Genomic DNA, 6,000 nt, shown 5'->3' with positions numbered 1-6,000 from the left:
GGAGTTCAAGATTAGCCTGGGCAACACAAAGAGACTTCATCTCTAAAAATAAAAATAAAAATTATCCAGGTATAGTGCTGTGTATGTGTACTCAGGAGGCTGAGGCAGGTCAGCTATGACTGCACCACTGTATGCCAGCCTCAGTGATAGAGTGAGACCCTGTCTCTAAAAAAATAGAGGAAGAAAGAAGAGTTCACGACTTGGTGGTTTTCACGACAAATTCTACAAAACATTTAAAAACTGTTTTGTAAAAGGCATCCAAATTGGAAAAAACAGTCAAATTGTCCCTCTTTGCAGATGACGTTATCATATATGTAAAAAACCCTAAATACGCCACTGAGAATCAGAAACAGTAAATGAATACAATAAGGTTTCAGCATACAACAGCAACATAAAAAATCAGTAACATCTCTATACACCAATAGCAGACTATCTGAAAAAGGAATCAAGAAAGTAATCCCACTTAAAATAGCTATTAAAAAAACAAAATACCTACAAGTAAATTAAGCCATGGAAAGATTAAAATTATTAAACATTGATAAAAGCAATTAAAAAATTAAAATAAACAGAAAGATATCCTTTGTTCATGGACTAGAAAAATTAATATTGTTGAAATAACCATACTACTGAAATCAATCTATAAATCCAATATAATCTCTATCAAATTTCCAATTTCATTCTTCACAGATATTAAAAAAATCTTAAAATCCAAGTGAAACTACAAAACATCCCAAATAGCCAAATAAATCTTAAGCAAAAAGAGCAATACTAGAGGTATTACACTATCTAATTTCAAAATATATTACAAAGCTATCTTAACTAAAACAGCATGGTATTGGCATAAAAACAGGCACATAGACCAGTGGAACAAAAATAGAGAGCCCAGGCATAAATCCACACATTTGCATGCAACTTATTTTTGAAAAAGTGCAAACATTCAATGGGGAACATACAGTCTTTTCAACAAATTGTGCTGGGAAAAGTGCATATCCACATACAAAAGAATGAAAGTAGACCCCTATCTCTCATCATACACAAAAATCAACTCAAAATAAATTAAATATTCAAATGTAAGACCCCAAACTATGAAACTAGTAGAAGAAAACATAGGTGAAATGTTATATGTCATTGGTCTGGTCAAGGACTTTTTAGAAAAGACACCAGAAGACATGAAAAACAAAAGCAAAAATAAACAAATGTGATTACACCAAATAAAAACTTCTGCACTGCATAGGAAACAATCACAAGAGTGAAGAGACAACCTACAAAATGGGAGAAAATATCTGCAAACTATTCACTTGATAAGGGGTTAATATCCCAAATTTATAGAAAACTCAAACAACTCAATAGCAAAAATGCAAATAATTGGATTAGAAAATAGTCAGGAGAGCTGAATAGACATTTCTCCACATTAGACAAAAAAATCACCAACAGGTATATGAAAAAATGCTCACCATCATTAATAATCAGAGAAATGTAAGTCAAATCCACAGTGAGATATTATCTCACCCTGCTTAGAATGCTTTTTATGAAAAAGTCAAAAATAACAAACGCTGGCAAGGATGTGAAGAAAGGGGAATGTTCATACACTGTTGGTGGAAATGTAAATTAGAGCAATTTTTATGGAAAACAATATAACTTCCAAAAACATTAAAAATTGACTTATCACATAATCCAGCAATCCCACTACTGGGTACATATTCAAAGACTATTAAGTCAGTATGTCAAAAAGATTTCTGGACTCTCATGATTATTACAGCACTATTCACAATAGCCTAGAATCAAACTAAGTGTCCATCAATGAATGAATGTAGAAATAAAATGTGGCATATATGCTGTATTTGGCCATTCTTGCATTGCTAAAAGAAATACCTGAGATTGGATAATTTATAAGAAAAGAGACATAATTGGCTCCTGATTCCATGGGCTGTACAGGGAGCATAGTGCCAACATCTGCTTGACTAGTCAGGAAGCTTGAGAACTCATTCAATATCATGAGGATAGCACCAAGCCATGAGGGATCCACCTTCATGACCCAAACACCCTCTACCAGGCCCCATCTCTAACAGTGGGTATTACAATATAACATGAGATATGGGTCAGGACAAATATCCAAACTATATCATATGCACATTTGGCCATAAAAAAGGGTAAAATCGTGTCACTTGTGACAACATGAATGAGCATAGAGGACATTGTGGTAAGTGAAATAAGCTGACCACGGTAAGACAAATATCACATGATCTCATTCATATGTTAAATCTAAAAACACTAATCTAACAGAGAGTAGAAGAGTGGTTACCAGACTGGGAAAGATAGGGAGAAGAGGTCTTAACAATATGTCATGTATCAAAATATCACATTGTACCCCATCAACATGTGAAATTATCATGTATCCACTTAATAAAAGAAAAGAAAAAAGAAAATGGAAGAGTCAAGATACTGGGGCCCTGGAAGAGATAGAAGAGAAGGTGAGTTGGCAATCAGGAAGAGAGAGTCTGAAAGAGCAGGTCACAGAGTGGAACATTAAAGTTTATAACATTAGAAATCAATTTTTAAGTTGTTGAAAAGTTAAGTTTATAGTCACAAAAGTGACTAGCTCAATTGAAGTGAAAGTAAAAGTCAATGAAAGATTAAATTAGAAAATATATTGCTTGGCATTTAGTAGTTACTTCAGAAATATTAATAAATCTTAAGAAAATTAAGAACACCAAAGCATTCATAGTGAACCATTATCATAATACGAATTTATGTGGTAATATTTTATTCTTTCCCGTGAAGGGAGTAATTCAACAGTCTTGATTATAGGTTAGAAAATGATTTCTCCAGGTGTGAACCCACTGACTCATTCATTGTATTTGAATTTTTTGGGCAATTTGTTTCAGGAGAAAATGGAAAGATTTTAAGATGGAACAACGAAATTACCACTGAGTGTCTTTAATAGAAATCTCAGCCTTGTCTAGAATAACCTGGGTTATCTGTTTCTATGGGGTATCTGTGCCTTTTGTTTTCTTTGTTATTTGCAATTCTGTTAGTTGTAGATTACTGATAGTAATGCAAATATTCTTGTCTATAGACAGGCAAATGATTGATTTTTGTGGAAGTATAATTAATTTTCCTTTTTCCACCTTCCATCAAGAAGTCAGTTTTGAACCTATCAAGCAAATTTATTTCAGTGTTCCTTAGTGCCTAGATATGTGTCGCTCTTAATTTTCCATAAAACTCTATAACATCTTACTGGCTCCCTCATTAAATAAATGAGTTAAACAAAAATCTTAGACAAGTGTTCATTTTATATTTGTAAGTCATAATTTACCCTATTTTAAGCAATTTTCCTTTATCATTCCTAAAAATACAGATTCCTATGCCCCATGCTAGACATATTGAATCAAAATCTCAGGCCTAAGGCCCAAGAATTTACATTGTTAGTAAGCTTTTCAAGTGGTTTTTAGGCATACTAAATTGTATTAACCTTTACCATTCTAATTCTTTAAACTTGAATTATTGTATTTATAATTCCATCTTCATCAAAGTAAACTTTTGGTTAGCAAAAACGGTAGAAACTCCCTTATTCAATCAGATTGGGACCAGTAATAAAGAGATTAATCACAAATTTAAGTTAGATGGAGGAATCATAAGAAGTATTAGATGTAAGTCCTTAAAACTTAACTTTAATTTAAAAGACGTGTAAATAAATTTGCCAGAATTTTGATGACAAGGTCAAAGCCTTGCAAGGATTCAGAGTGGAGTTTCTTGTGGAAACTACGCCAATGATATGTTGTCATTGATTTCTTTTTCACTTTCTGTGAAGACAACTGGAGTAAAGCAATCTGAAATCCTAGATGACACAATTTTTCCCATTTGTTTCTAGTTGTCTTGCCAACAGTTAAGCTGTCAGCAACTGTTTGAGTTTCTCATTTTTCCAACAAATTTAGTTAATTTCTCAAAGAAACAACAATACTACTCTTGTTATACTCATTTTCTCAGTTTACATAATATTTATTTATTTATTTATTTTGAGACGGAGTCTCGCTCTGTCACCCAGGCTGGAGTGCAGTGGTACGATCTCTGCTCACTGCAAGCTCCGCCTCCCGGGTTCATGCCATTCTCCTGCCTCAGCCTCCCCAGTAGCTGGGAGTACAGGCACCCGCCACCATGCACAGCTAGTTTTTTTGTATTTTCAGTAGAGATGGTGTTTCACCGAGTTAGCCAGGATGGTCTCGGTCTCCTGACCTAGTGATCCGCCCGTCTCAGCCTCTCAACATAATATTTAATTAAATCACATAACTACAAGAAGAAGAACAAATGGCTTAAACATATTTAGGAATGAACACAGCTTCCTCTTAGAAACTATACAATTTCTGTGATGGAAGGAGAAACATACAGGCATTAAAAGTAGCTCAAAGGCTTTCAGTTTGCAGTAGACATCAGTCAATAAGTTGTACAGGGGTACCAGAAAGTGCTGATTGCAAATTAGTTAAGTGGATGTCAGTTAAGGCACTTAATTTGTAAAGCACTTAATTTGTAAGGCACTTAATTTGTATCTTAATTTGTAAAGTGAATGTTCTAAAACAGGGTTCACTTTTGTTATAAAGGACCAGATGATAAATATTTTAGGCTTTGCAAACCATACGGTCTCTATAGCAACCACTCAACTCTACCATTGTAGCAGGAAAGCACCATAGATTCTTGGATGCCCAAGAAAACTTTATTAAAACAGGCAGCTGGTCTGAGGGCCATGTATATATCTTGCTGTTTTCATACAATTTTCTAAGTTAGTAATTCCCGGCCTTTTTAACAATTAAGGATTACTTTTAATCCTCTCCTCTGATTTTATGTTTCAAAAGCCTTAAGAAAGACCCACAAAATATATTTATTTTGTAATTTTGGGGGGTTCTTATTTTACTAATATGTAATCAATGATATATAAAGGCTACCCACTAGGTCAGTAAGAAATAATCAACATTATTAACTCTAATGACTTAGTTCTGGATAGAAATAAAAAGTATTCAACTATATATATATATATATATATATATATATATATATATATATATATAACTTAAAACCTGTATAGCTTTTTCTGGTGTAAGTATATAACTTTTCGAGATTTTTCAAGTATTAAATACAACTTTTGGGAATCCTCACACCTGGCTCCCTATCTCCCTATGATGACATTGAAGAATTCCTTAGGATTCTGGGAATCTTAAAACGAAAGTCACTGCTCTGTAGGAATGAATGAATGAATGAATAAGAAAGGGAAGGAAGAAGAAAGAGCATGTTTACTAAATGTAAATTAATCACCAAGGAACGTTTATTTTATTAATAAATTTGTCAACTTTAGGTTGCCAAATCTAACAAGATACCAACATGGCATTCATGGTGATCACACCTCTAGTCAAATTTTATTTTAGTTCATTGACTATAGTATTAATATCCTGAAATACTCAAAAATTCTGTCCTAATTCTGTGAATAATTCACTTATTAATCACCCTGTATACTACTTAATGAATGGAATGGTGCTTGGAATAAAGATAATCACAGGGCTAAAAGGGTTTTCTCTAGAGGCAGGTTATAGGATTTTTTTTGTGTGACTGGAATAAAACAAAATTAATCAATATTTTCTGCAACCAGTGGCTTTTGACTTAGTCGTCTATTAATATCTATCAATCACTATAACCTCAGTCCTATTTCCTCCATTCTTCTTTTTGCTATCATAAAAACTTGTCCATTTTTTTCCTGTTAGATCTATATGTTTCTCCTCTTTTCTTTTCATCAAAACAACTGGACATCAACTTAGTACAGATAGTGCAATTGAACCGAACCCTACAGAACTCACTCTTTCCATTTACATAACTTACATAACTGTCAAGCTGAAATCACTCTCAAATTTTTTTAATTCAAAATTTTAATTTCATTTAATCATATTTATTTATTCATTAATTATTTTGAAAATAATTTTAACTTGTATTTTACATTCAGGGGTACATGTGCCAGTT

This window comes from Pongo pygmaeus, chromosome 17, assembly GCF_028885625.2.
Source record: "Pongo pygmaeus isolate AG05252 chromosome 17, NHGRI_mPonPyg2-v2.0_pri, whole genome shotgun sequence".
In the NCBI taxonomy this organism is placed as follows: domain Eukaryota; kingdom Metazoa; phylum Chordata; class Mammalia; order Primates; family Hominidae; genus Pongo; species Pongo pygmaeus.
This window is presented reverse-complemented; position numbering follows the sequence as displayed.